Source organism: Notechis scutatus, chromosome 1, assembly GCF_049901735.1.
Source record: "Notechis scutatus isolate UNSWTSFEM ecotype Mainland chromosome 1, rNotScu1.2, whole genome shotgun sequence".
Classification (NCBI taxonomy): domain Eukaryota; kingdom Metazoa; phylum Chordata; class Lepidosauria; order Squamata; family Elapidae; genus Notechis; species Notechis scutatus.
The window spans coordinates 292,513,554-292,527,637 of NC_142009.1; the positions used below are offsets into that span (position 1 = coordinate 292,513,554).

Below are 14,084 nucleotides of genomic sequence, written 5' to 3' on the forward strand. Positions count from 1 at the left end.
CTGAGCTAGATAGACAATCCAAACTGAGTTAATTATATGGGTGTAGACAGGCTAATATACTCTGCATGTGAGTGGTGAGCAGTGGTTGTTGTTGTTGTTGTTGTTGTTGTTGTTGTTTTTAGATAATATCTGTGGGCTCTGAACATCATTCACTGCAACAAAGGGCTTGGAAGATAAGATTGTACATTCTTCAGGAGTCTTCCTTTCTGTGTACTTACCAACAACTGTTTTCCTTTCCCTTATATTTTATCTTCTGCCTTTGCGATCAAAATCTACCTAGGTTAGATTGATAATTGGGTATTTTACCTCCTGGCATCCATTCTGTGGTTTATTTCTCTCTCTCTCTCTCTCTCTTTTTTAATGAGATTAGTTTTCTAAACATCAGGGGAAGACCAGGTTGGCAGAGAATGCTGTAAGACAATGTTTATTGGACAATCAAATTAGACTTAATTGCTCCTGTGAAAAGTGCTTCTAAGTGACATTTATTCTGCCAACTTAGTCGATCAAGGTGTTAAATTTATAAATAAATAAATATTTTTATTATTGCAATAGCAGAATAAATGGGAAAGAGAAAGAGCTCACATATTCCTCGGTGCTTTCATACCAAGCTTTATGTTTCTGTTTTACAACCTTCTAAGTAATTCTGATGCAATTCTGCCAGGAAATTTGTGTTTTTGTTTTGTAGCACTTGAACCATTATATTGAGAAAATACGGCATGAGCGATCAGAAAAGCAAGGGAAGAAACCAAGAGGAAGGCATGCAAAGGTCACCCAAGCAAGACTTTTGGCAACAGTACAAGATACATACTACAGCAGTACAATATACATAGAGAGAGGAAATCACGAAAATAAAACATATCCTTGAAAATACCATAATCAGAATTAGCCCATGTAGAAAATTCCAGTTACACTGCCTCATAGTAAGTTTGGAAACTGGAAAAAGACATTTTATATTCCAACAGTGTAGGAATCCAAATTAAAAAAATATCTCTGACCAATGATTGTTTATCCTTTGGCTAAAATATATATGCATTGAAATTCATTCCTAGCTTATAGTTTTCTTTGCATCTACCATGCTGGTATTGAGGTACCTTCACACAATGTCCTTGCTGCAGATATCAAGGGGCAATCCTTGATAGTAAAAGTTAGCATGCTGAAGTCATATGTCAAAAATATAACACCCTCTCAGCAAACCACTGTTGCTGTACTGCAGAAAACTAAGATAAGCCCAGGGTGACATGGTTGAGGCTGAAATCAAGCTAGGAATGACTTTCATATCTTACATTGTTTCCATTATGCAATACTAGTGTGGTCACCTATTGCTTTTCTCAATACACTGCTTTCTAGTTCTGCTGGCTAGGAATTGTGGAAGTCAAAGTTGAACCCATCTGAAAGGTACCAGATTTGGGAAGTTTCGTCTGTTGTCTCTCTAGGCCACTGTTTCTCAACCTTCACAACTTTTAAGATTTCAGTTCCCAGCATGCTGGCTGGGGAATTCTGGGAATTGAAGTTCACACATTTTAAAGTTGGCAAAGTTGAGAAATACTGCTTGGGGGGTATTTGTTGCTGTTTAATTTACTTGGAAAATGTGTCGCAATGTGTGAGTTTATTTATTTATTTATTTTGCTTCAGAGAAAGTTGATCTCCACTACAAGTGTGGTCTGTAGTGCAATCATCTTTTTCTTGATAAAAAGAAAATCTGAATCTGTTGGACCAGAACTCCTGCAAATCTGTAGCCAGAGTGGCTGAATAAATGTTAAGTGTTCTCAGGCAGAAAGAGATGGTGAAAGGGGAATAACCTCTTGTTCCCCTGCAGTGTGTTCCTGACCTTGTCTTCATTTAAGTAGCCAGTGAGGTTTGTTTTTTTTTATTTCTCTTTGCAATGTGATGAAAACAACTGAAACATAATTTGAGATAACTGTTATGCCACTTGTGACAGCTTCTGGAAAAGTGCAAAGGTCGACTACTTCATTTGATATCTCATTACACAGTTATTCAGCATTTGAGAACTTGCAGCTGAATGAAAATGTGTGGCCTCAGCGACGATATGGAATTATATCAGTGAAGGTTCCATTCATCGATACAAACCCCAATTTGATGCCATAGCCATCAAGGGATGAGCGTGATTGTATGTAAGAAGCATTGCTCTTTGTCCTGACATCAGATATTATTCCTCCTTTTCAGGATGAAGCAAATGTACTGTTTGGCTGACTGAGCTGTTAGTCATGTCTCAGTGAAATATGGTGAGATAGTGATGATACCGGCGTTTTGCCTGCCTTTCATCTCTCCTTGATTTCACATTGGGAAGCTGCAAGCAAATGCAGCACGGCAATTGCTTCATCTAACTTCTACTCAGTATTATTCATGCATTTCCTCATCAGTAGACACATTTTGTTCACTTTCATTTAGCCAAAAACCTGTAAAGTGCTGTGATTCTTTCAGTTTTTTCATACTTTTATTTTCATCCCATTTTTCTTTCTTTAAAGACGGGGGGGAAGGGGGAAGAGTGTCATTTGTTAAAGAAGAATATTTTCTCCTAATCCTGCTCAGAACCGTTCCTAGCCAATATGTATCACGTATCTTCAGGGGAGTGCATGACAAAGTGCAAGGGAAAAAGACAATACATTACTCTGTGAGGGCACAAGGAAGAGAAAACCTGAAATTCAGCCAGCTCCCACTAAGTAGGCGGCATTTTACCTGCAAAGGAAAACTATAGGGAAGAAGATGCTCATATACGGTATGTGCATGTTTTCTTTTTAAGGCAGCGCATGAGGCGGACTGCACTCAAAAGAAAAAAAAGTAGTTTGCATTATTTTAGTGGGACTCACTAAAGTGCCTGATTTTTCATGTGTACCTGTGAAAATAATGCCATATTATCCAATATGCCAACTGGGTTCTGCCTTAGCTTCCCCTTCTCCAAACAAAGAAGTATAGATTCAGGGAGATGAGGAGGGGAGAGGGGGGGGTCGCTTTGTGATCTCTACAGTTTTCTAGTTATTTTGCAGGAAATGGAGAGGGCTGCCAATTTGCTGTTTCTTTCTCTGGTATTAAATTGTAAAGCCCCCCTGGGTCTTCCAATGGGCCTGGCTTCTATCTTCATCACTGGAGCAATGATACCGCACTGCAGGGGGTGGGGGGAGGGACACACAGCCTTCTCAGTTCCCAGGGGAACAAACTGCTCATCGGAAGGACCCGTATCCAGGCAACCAGCCTACCCCCTGCCTGAGACAAGCAGGAACAGCTGGGAAGTTGGAAACAAGGAGGAGATGCTCCTGTAAAAAGAATGGTTGGGAGGGACGACTGGAGGGGGGGGGGAAGAAAGTTGCTATTTTGAGCTGCCTCTGTCTTCCCTATCACACATGCTGTATTTACCCCAGCTATAAGGGCCAACGCTTAACCAAGATGATGTATTAGGGTGCATAATATTCTGGCAAGATATGACAGTTTCACACTCCTGGAAATAAATACTTTTTTTTTCTACGAGTCAGGGCAAATGCCTCCTGGAACTCTGAGGATAAATTCATAAGAGTTCCAAATTCCATATGTGAAAGAAATAGAATATTTCCAGCAAAGGACTTTCAGAGAAATGTGCCCTTAAGCAAAGCACATTTTTCTTCCCCTTGCATGGCTTCAGCTAAGTATCCTCATCAGGGAAAAGGCATTCAGATCAGAATTGCTCACTTGAAAATTATGATTTTTTTGGTAACCTTATGGGGGAGGGGGAAGCAAAAGAGAGGGAACACACATCGGTGTTGTCCTCTAAATATCAAATTCTTTGCTTTTGTATCATTGTATCATTCTGTTGAAAGAAATGTCCATGTGGTTCAGTTCCAAGTGTGGAGAAAGACACTGGAAACTTGGTGGATGATTGGAAAGATGATTGGTAAACAGGACCACATGGGTTTTAGGTCCTGGGCAGCTGACCACATAGAGTTGAAAGAGAGAGGTATTTATACCCTCTCTTGGCCCTTGCCTGGCCCTTGAGCTTCCTGTTCCTGTGGCAAGAGCATGTATTCTATTGGTTGCTGTCAGACTCTCATGGGGCTATGCAGGGGTTATAGCTGATTTTGTAGGTTATCTCAGTCAGGCTTGGTTAAAGCTTGGGCTGATGCAATGAAGGGGCTCTGTTGTGCAGTTTCTATTGTGGCTGAACGGCTTTGCCCTGAAGGATAATGACATCATCCTGGAGCTGAAGGTCTTTTGTTTTGTAGGTAGGCTCAATGGACACCAAATATCTGTTGGGGGCAGGGAGCTAAAGCTCTGAGTTCCTGTCTTTAGAAACATGTTTCTCCTTTAGGGAAAATATAATATTCTGCCTTTTTAATATTTCCTAAAATATTTCATTCTTCTAAGAGGGGTGGGTTCTAACTTTCTACAATTCCATGATGTTGTGGGTTCTCCATTACTGATGATTTTAAGAAGAGATTGGACAGCCATTTGTCTGGAATGGTATAGGGCAGGGCTGTCAAAGTCACAGCAGCGTCACGTGACATATTGGGACTTTCCCCCCCCCCCTTTGCTAAACCGGATGTGGGTGTGGCTAGTGCGTGACACATCCAGGCCATGGGCCACAAGTTTGACAGCCCTGGTATAGGGTTTCCTGCTAGAGTAGGGGGTTGGACTAGAAGACCTCCAAAGTTTTATTCTGTTAGCACACATGCAGCCATTATGTCTTTTGGTACCCAAATAACAGTATTGCTTGAAAGGTGCATGACTAAAAAAGCTTTACTCTTACACCGTTTTCTCCATGCAGGTTTTGTCACATAAGCACAAATGTACATTACTATTTGATGAAATACAATTAACTTTTCATTATTTTTGTAAAATATTTTGTAATATTATGGAATAAAACCTGAAAGCATTAACGGGCCTTTTCATGACAATAAATAAAAATGAATGCATTTTAAACAGAGTACTCTGTAGTACTATTGTTAGCTTCTAGGTGAAACGTGGATATATGTGGGTAGTATGTTATTTTAAAAGCCATTGTTCCTGAGCATGAGCATAAGAAAAAATAGGTTTTGGCATATGATGTTGTGAAAAATATTTGTATTAAAGAGATGCTGATTTGGACACAATGTTCAAAACTTCAAAGCTTACTGTGTCTATCTATTTCAATATCATATATGATATAGATATAATTCAACAATGGAATCAATTTTTGTTACATTATTTGGAGAGGGTGAGTACAACTAGTGAGTTCATGGCAGAGGCAGATCTGAAATGAGAACATCCTCATGTTTAAGTCAATTGCTTTTTTAACCAATTAAACAAACATGTTTTCAAGTGCTTAAATATAACAACACTAATGTGCAACAAGGCTCCTCCTAACATGATATTCCTCGGATATTCACGCTCTTTAATTCTCAGCTGGAATGATCATACAATTCAGCAAAATGTCACATGATATATGGTAGTACCTTATCTTTTTTTAAAACTGATTGTTAGATATATTAAGTAATTTTTTAAAAAGAAAAAAAATCAAACCAGATAAAAATGGCACAGATATCCCTATGTTATATAGAGGGAGTAGCATTAAAAATATATTGTCATTCTGCAAATGTTTGTGGGTCATGTTAGATGGAAGTGATTTTGCATGGTCACGCTCATGAAATCACCAGAAGCTGAGTTGTCTTGAAGATGTTATTTTATACTATTTTACTGGAGGCTCATGGTAGAAGGGAGGGGAATACAATAAGTTAAGGTTAGTATTAATAGAGACATCTTTTACTGGGAAAAGAAACTTAAGATGTGGAAGAAGGACATGAAAATTGCTCCCCATCTTTTTGCATTCACAGTGTAAGGGTGTTATTAAGAATAACATGGACACTGGATCAGTGTTGCTAATGTAGGTGCAGGAGTGTTTATCTTTTTTTTTTTACTTCATAGCTGCCCTTCATGCCTCCTTTGATTGTGTTATTGACACTGTTGCCAGGAAACTTTGTGCTCTTTAATTTAGTCTTCTTTAATAGGTGACATTGAGGAAGCATCTATTATACTATTTGCACCTTATCCTCAGTGTTCTCCTTCCCTTGTTCCCAGGTGTGGGATTCTACCAGTTCGCACCTATTCGCTAGAACCAGTCGTTAACATTCTAAGCCAGGGGTGTCCAACCTTGGCAACTTTAAGACTTGTGGACTTCAACTCCCAGAATTCCTCAGCCAGCAAAGCTCTAAATGTTCTAAGCAGTTTGGAGAACCGGTTGTTAGAAGAAATCACTGGCCTAATCCTGTAAGGAAGGCAGGAAGGAAACATTCTGGTGTTGCTTACAGAAACTGCTTCTCTGATAACCTTTATTACATTCTTGGCAGGACTAGACTTCCTATCTCAGGTACTTCTCTGGAGGGTTTTTTTTAACTCCTTTGCTGGTACTTTGCTTGTGTGGAGTGACCATTCAAAGTTACAATGGCACTGAAAAAAGTGACTTATGACCATTTTTCACACTTACTACTGTTGCAGCATCCTCACAATCATGAGAGGCCAGGCGAGTGATAGAGTTGGTCACACCCAGCCAATAACATGACCACCAAGCCATGCCCGCCAACTAAGCCACGCCCACAGAACCAGTTCTTAAAAAATTTGAATCCCACCCCTGCTTGTTCCCTACTTGCTGCAACTTTGCGTTATGTGTAGATGTGTCTTTGTATATGGACGTGACCTCATACAAGTCAGAATGAATAATTATGAGTAAACATGGGTGACACACAGAGCTCTCCTAATTAAAACAGGTTTTTACCATTTATTCATTTCTTTACTAATTTTAAGTACATACTTAAAATTCCCTGCCCCCTCAGAAAATATGCACATTCCTCTAAAGATCATATGTGAGTGATATGCAGAAGCATATTTGTGTTCTCCATATGTTTCTACCACTTTTTGCCACCAGCTATACTGTGCAGGTCCTGGCAACTCTGATAGGGAAGTACTTCTGGGGGATTTCCCCCTCTTGCCTCTTTCCAGATAACTGAGGGGTCTCTTGCAGGCCCTGCCTTTTCAAACATCTTGCCCAATCAAAGTGCCCTTCCACCCTTATCTGGTGAAATTCTACTGGCAAATCCACAACTGCCTTTGCCAAGATATATAGATTGACAGGCTTTGGCAGGAACATTCCAGCACTAAAAATAAAAGTATGGCTCAAGTATGAACGATCCAGAGACTTTTCACCTACCCCCTCCTCTTCTTTCTGCAGTTTATCTTTCCTCACCACATACAAACAAACATATGTACTGGTTGCAGCAATCACCAAGAGGACAAATACTCTCATAAGAAGTCCAATTATAGCTCCTCACCCTTCCCCTGTGGTTCTCTGCTGCCAGGAGCTACAGCTACTGAAAAACAGTGGCATAGAAAATAGATATCTCATCTCAGAAACAACTTTAGAGCAGCTCTTTGAAACATGTTGGAGTCTAGATGAAAGATAGCGATTGAAACATGTTCTATATTAATCAGATGTATTTCATTTTAGTATTCTTTATTTGATTCCTTTATTCAGAGTATATATTTGCCCACCTGGTAACCTCTGGATCTGTTGGACTGTATCTCCTCTCATTCCCATCAGAATTGTTCAGTGGTCAAATAGAGATGGTGGCAGTTGTAGGTCAGCGCATATGGAGGGATGTGGTATGATAAATGGTGATTCAAATGGTCCTGTTTTTATCCAAGGGGAAAATGGCTGTGAAGATGACTCCTAAAATAGAAAAATGAAACAGAAAAGTGTATCTGCTTCCAACTCATATTCTTAGTCAATTTGAAATATGCCTATTATTTTAAAGGTAAATTATTTTCCCACTTTATTCAGATAAATTTGGTGTTCAAGTATCTTCCTTACAACATGTTTGTAGTGACATTGGAAGTCTTTCACAGCTCATCTTCTCCACTTTCAAAAGGACACCTCTTTGCTAGGTAATGATGATACCCAACATCAACATGTACATCCCTAGGTTTGTGGTGTTTGAGAATGTATAAAGGTGAGTAAGTTTTGGTTAATTAAAAAAACCACTCATTGTTGAGCAATACATATTAGAGGGCAGCTAAGAGATCATTGGAACATAATAATTCTTTTTTAGCAAATACTATGAAATTAATCCTCACCAATTTCAGCACAGAAGTTTCAATGTGATTTAAGACTGGAACCCTTTGCTTCTAGATACTGCACTCTGATGCCATAGTAAATTCTCACATCTAAATAAACATTTCCAGGCATGCACTATATGCTATTAAATAGGAACATGTCAAAATACCTAGAAGTTGTTTTTTTAAAAACAAACTTCATTAACCAAATTCAACAAAAACATTTTTACAGAATTCTTTTAATATGGTTGGTTCAGATAATCTCAAAATAACTGCAGACTACTGGATTTGGAAAATTATAAAGGGTTCTTTTGCCCAGCTGCATGTTTGCTAACTTAGAGATTGCCTCCATCATTGTCTTCCAAACTTCCATAAATACAGAAAGGGCACATTAGTCTCCTGTAAGAGAATGGCCAATTCAAAATGTCTGTAATATCTGATTTAAACTTTTTGAGGCTGTGTTACCAAAACTGAGCTGTAAAAGAACCGATTTCAATCTTAATCCTACCATCATCTCTACAACTGTTGTCTAAAAACCCTCACCTACAAGAAGTTCCCCACCCTTATCCTATAGAAGTAATTTAAAATACACCATAACAACATTTTACAAGAACATACAACATTTTTTGAAAAGTTATATGTTATTTTTTGAAAAGTTATATATACCTAGAAATCTTTTGTAATCTTTGTGATTCTAAATGGTCCCAATAAATATCTGGGAAAAGCTGTCATTAGTGAACGATGTCATGAATGAACGATATATTTCCTTAGCAACCATTTCGTATTTTGCAAGTTTCCCATTTTGTATGAAGCCCAAAATCCAGACATCAGTTCTCTGCAAAACAAAACCAACCAAATACCTAATAAAAACAGACCTATATGGACTATTATGCAAGCCATTTCCCCACACCAGTGATGACTAATCTTTTCGGCAACAAGTGCTCAAAACACATGCACTCACACCCCCAAGATGCAATGAACACATGCGGCCCATGTATGCGCCCGATGCATGTGTATGTGACCCCCCTGCGCATGTGCCCTGGCCCCGCACATGCACTTCGTGCATGCTTGCCCCCACACATGCGCCCTGCCTCCATGCATGCACGCGTGACTCCCACATGTGCCCCCACCCCCACACATGTGCATGCTACTCCCACACTTGCCTCACACATGCATGACAGAGACCCAAAGACCAGCTGGCTGGTGGTGGGGCATGTGCACGCATGCGTGGCAGATTTGAACTGGGGCGACAGCTCATGTGCCCAGAGAGAGGACTCTGCGTGCCACCTTTGGCACGCATGCCAAAGGTTTGCCATCACGGCCCTAGACTATTTTACTATTTTAAGGATCCCTGCAGCTACTTTTCTACTGTTCCATATGGTGATCTGTGATGTCTTGCGCATTATCAGCACATCTGAATCGGGTGGGATTCAAAAATTTTAAAAACCAGTTCTGTGGGCGTGGTTTGGTGGTCATGTGACTGGGTGAATGTGACTTGTGGTCATGTTCTTGGCTGGGTGCGGCCAACTCAATATCACTTACATCGAGGCACACATCTCCTCACCTGGCCTCTCATGACTGTGGGGATGCTGCAATAGTCATAAGTGTGAAAAATGGTCATAGGTCACTTTTTTCAGTGCCATTGTAACTTTGAATGGTCACTCCACACAAGCAAAGTACCAGCAAAGGAGGGGGGAAAAACTCCAGAGAAGTTCCTGAGACAGGAAGTCTAGTCCTGCCAAGAATGTAATAAGGGTTAACAGAGAGGCAGTTTCTGTAAGCAACACCAGAATGTTTCCTTCCTGCCTTCCTTACAGGATTAGGCCAGTAATTTCTTCTAACAACCAGTTCTCTGAACTGCTTAGAATGTTAATGACTGGTTCTAGCGAATAGGTGCGAACTGGTAGAATCCCACCCCTGATCTGAATCCTAAAAAGAACTGATTGTTTGGAGGTCTTCTGAAGATACATTCTTGCAGAAATCGCTGTCACTTTTACCCACTGGATGGAAGCTCCTTTCTCCAGGTAAAGTACTTGCCCTAAGCATAATCCTTTAGTAGAACGGTACACACAATCCATGTCAGCTGGCATCTGAGGAGCTGGAACACAGGAAATTGTTCTTCTGTGCCCATATTTGCACCGCCACAGACTCTATGCAAATCTCTTTAGGCTGCTTCTGTAGGAATGGCATTTGTAAGACAGAGTCCCAAGATGTTGCAGCCAAACATGGTGTTAGTGATTATTTTCTAGCAGGTAATTTGGAGGAGATTGTGACTTCATAAAGGACCCGAGCATCCATAAAGAGAGATTGTAGCTTCAGTAAGTTGGCAAAATTCCACAACCAAATGTTTTATCTTTTAGTGCAACAAAACGAGCATCAGTGGAGTAGGGTGATATATATCTCCTGTTTCGGAAAGTGAAATATAAAAATGCATTATTTATTGAACGCCATCTGTATGCTAGGCACACAGAACTGACAGAAAGAGGGGGAGAGACTCTCCGTAGCCTTGGCTGCAGCAGGCAATTATTCCTCTCAATTTTTCCAGCACTAAGGGTAAAGATAGTTTTACAGTCTGCCCTAAGAATTATATAGGACACTTGTGCTATGGAATGCCCTGTAGAATAAAGCTAGCAAACAGAATGCATTTAATGTTCATTGATTTGGCAAATCCTCCAGATAGATATGAGGCAAACTCTATAAAATAGGGATTACAGTGTTAAAACTATGAAGTCTCCTAATCAGCCTACAAACCGCAAGGAAATGCATTGAGGAAACCATGCTTCATATTTTTTGGGGGGTGGGAAAAGGGGAATAATACACATTTGTGCATATAATGTTTATGAATTAAGAAGTGCACACAAATACACAGACGCTAATGTCTGTGCATGTGTGATCTCTGCCCCACAAATGGTCATACTGCTCAGGACCAAAAAGGCTTGTCGTTGTGTGTTCCAGCCTAATCTTACACATTTTGAGGCTACAGATGCAGCAAAGGTTACCAAGATTTGGTTCTATCCAAGCTCTGGAAGCAGGTGAACATTTGCCTCAAAGGGGAAATAAGCAATATATGTTCTGGAGAAAATCTCCACCCCGCCCTAAAACTGAAGTGGAAAAGATTTCTTTTGAAGAATTAATCTCAGGAAAACTGGGTTTGGAGTTCAAAAGTTCATACCCAGTAGTGTAGCCTCTTACAGTACCTCAAGAGCCCTCTACTCACAGTTTGTGTTCTAGAGGAGGGGTGGAGGTGGTTTTTCAAAGCAGTCCTTGACCTGAGGCTTCCCCCACTTCCTTCCTTTGTGTTCTGTACGGTCATTACCATTCTTGTAGACCTGCACAGCGATTGGCCAAGACGCACGGCGAGCTGATTGGGTCTCCTTCCTTGCGCCGGACACGACACTTTGCTATGGAGAATCATCTTTGAAAACAATTTCAATTTGTCTTGAGTTGCTCAAAAGACCATCTGAATTTTTCTGGACTTTTGGCAAAGGACCTGGATCATTTCTAATTTAATTGGAGTAAAAAAATGGAGAACTTATCCATCTCCAGCCATGATCTATCAAGGTATACATAGTCATGTGATTATCAATACACTTAATATTCCTCTCCTCTATTATATTTCTGTTCCAGACAAGCAGCAAAATCAGAAAATATTATTGAACCCCATTCATGCTCAGTAGGTGTACAGTATTTGGCTCCCATGTTGTTCAGTTGTTGATTCTCCAGTCATGAATTAAATGAAACCTGACTGAGGTTAATAAAGCTGAATTCTGCAGCAGAGCTAGTAAAAACAAAAAAACTAAAGATTTTCTTTAAAATGAGACTATTTCAAGCTGTGAAACAAGCAGGAGAAAACATTGCTTTGTACAGAACCATGAATGAATGTGCACATTCACCATTTGAGAAGATTAGCATCAGCCCTTGTTTTTTGTACCTAAAATCTTATGCTCACTTCCTGTTCATTGCAGCAAATTCAGCCATTCTATCTTTTTAGGGGACACTTCATGATGCTCCTTTCCATTTCTAAACCTCTTTTGAGCGAAGGTGTCCCTTTGAATGCAGAAGGGTCTGGAGCTGGAGCTGGTCAGCTACAACTACAACTAGAAAATACTGCCAGCCTATTGTCTTGAGCAAAAAGCACAAGATTGCTTTCTCCAGCTTCACTGCAGCAATGAGGATTGCTTGGCACTGCAGTGGCATGGACTGAGCAGTGGCTCCAGTCAGCTCTGTTTAATCCTTGCCGTGGTGGTACCAAGCAACCCTTGTTGCTGAGGTTAAGTCATGGCAGCAAGCTTGTGTAAGACTCCTTGCGTAGCATGAGCCTAGAGTATTCTGGCAATCAAAGCTATTATTACTATTATTACTATGATCCGTTATATAGTAAGCCAGATGTTCACTCTGGATTTTGCATTTTTGTCTGCCTATCGAGTCCTTCTCAAGGACCTGAGATAGGCAGATGTGGATGTTTGATGGAGTTACAGATGATGTCACAGGATGTAAGCTGTTCAAGTAAAGCTACCTTTTGCAATTGATTGATGGCGAATTTGTCAATGCCAATGGTGACTGTCTGCTCCAATAGTTTTGGGATTGCATCCAAGGCACACATTACTATTGGTACCATCTTTGCTTTCTTTTGCCACAATTGTTCTATTTCTATTTGCAGGTCTTTGTATTATTATTTAAACTGAATTTCTGTGCGCATTTTATTGACTGGGAGAATAAGGAATATGAGCTTAATGGAGATATGCAGAAATAGTTAACTAAGCCAAAAGAGCTGAAGCATTTTATAAGCCCAAATCAAGATAATATTTGGAAATGGTTTGGACTAATACCTCCCTAAATCACTGAACTATAAGAAGGAATTTTGCTATCAGGCTTACATGATTCTGTTGTTATAATCAATCTCAATAAAAGTAATTTTAGCTTCCCTGTGGAGTTGATTTCCTGGTATTACTTTGGGGGAGGCATCAGCCATCAGCCACCCAGTCTCACACAGTCTTACTGATATACACATGAATGATAATGATCAGTAATTTCTTGCTGGAAGACAATGCTGGATGGGAAAGGACTAACCACATTCTTCTCCATTATCTTTGTCAGGTCATAGAAAAGTTGTAAGGGAAAAAAACATCTAAAAGTATTCATGGTAATATATTTATTGTAAATGGGAAATAGTTCAGTTCCTGGATTTTTTCCAATCCCATCCTTTTTCTCAATAAATCTCACTAAAGAGATTATGTGAGAATCACATTTGGAAAGGATCACTTTGAGTTTGGGGAAGCTGCCAAAGTGACTGAGAAAGACAGCATCCATCCCCAGCCTCCTCTCTAACAACCCTAGCCTTCAGAGCTGTGTAATTTTTGTCAACATGCTATCCAGCTGACTTCAGGAGGGAGGGAGGAAGGAAGTGGGGTTAACGCTGCTCTGGAAAAAGGACTTTCCTAAGCCATTGCTAGAGCTGCAAGATCTAAGTTATAAAATCCTACAACCACTCAATAACAGTGGAGAACCTAAATTTGTCCCACATATTGTTTCCATGTGGTAGGTTTTCCACATCTCCTGAAACAGCGTATTTCAACTGAACCTATTCACACAGTCAGTGCTGTGTCATAACATGATGTGTATGTTTATTTTATTTATTTGATTTGTCAATCGCTTACAAGATAATAGGTATAAATATAAACATAGTTATGAATACATGAAACGGATACATATAAGAAAAATAAAAAAGAAACAATAGGACAGGGACAGTAGGTATTGAGGTAATTCCCCATTAGGAGAATGAGCGCACACAGGGAGACGTAGTGAGAGTAGTGAAGGATAACACACAACTAGCACACAGATACACTGTACAGTAAAATGTAGGTTTTTACTTCCAGTAAAATGGTTAAGCAAAGTTCAACAAACAGTCCAAGTCATTCACGGTTAAAGCAGTCAGTTTTCAGTCCAGGGATAATCCAATAACAAAGTCCAGTATCAAAAACAGCTCAGTAAATAGACTCACATCAAATCCAAGA

The 14,084-nt window shown here is 39.8% G+C and overlaps 1 long non-coding RNA gene across 1 annotated transcript in view; it reads right to left on the reverse strand.

The window, feature by feature from the left end:
- Positions 1 to 14,084, reverse strand: part of LOC148133433 (uncharacterized) — a 106,333-nt gene that overhangs the window by 52,999 nt on the left and 39,250 nt on the right. The window contains exon 2 of the long non-coding RNA XR_015746804.1: positions 7,510 to 7,687. This is a non-coding gene — a long non-coding RNA (uncharacterized LOC148133433). The remainder of the gene's footprint in view (positions 1 to 7,509; positions 7,688 to 14,084) is intronic.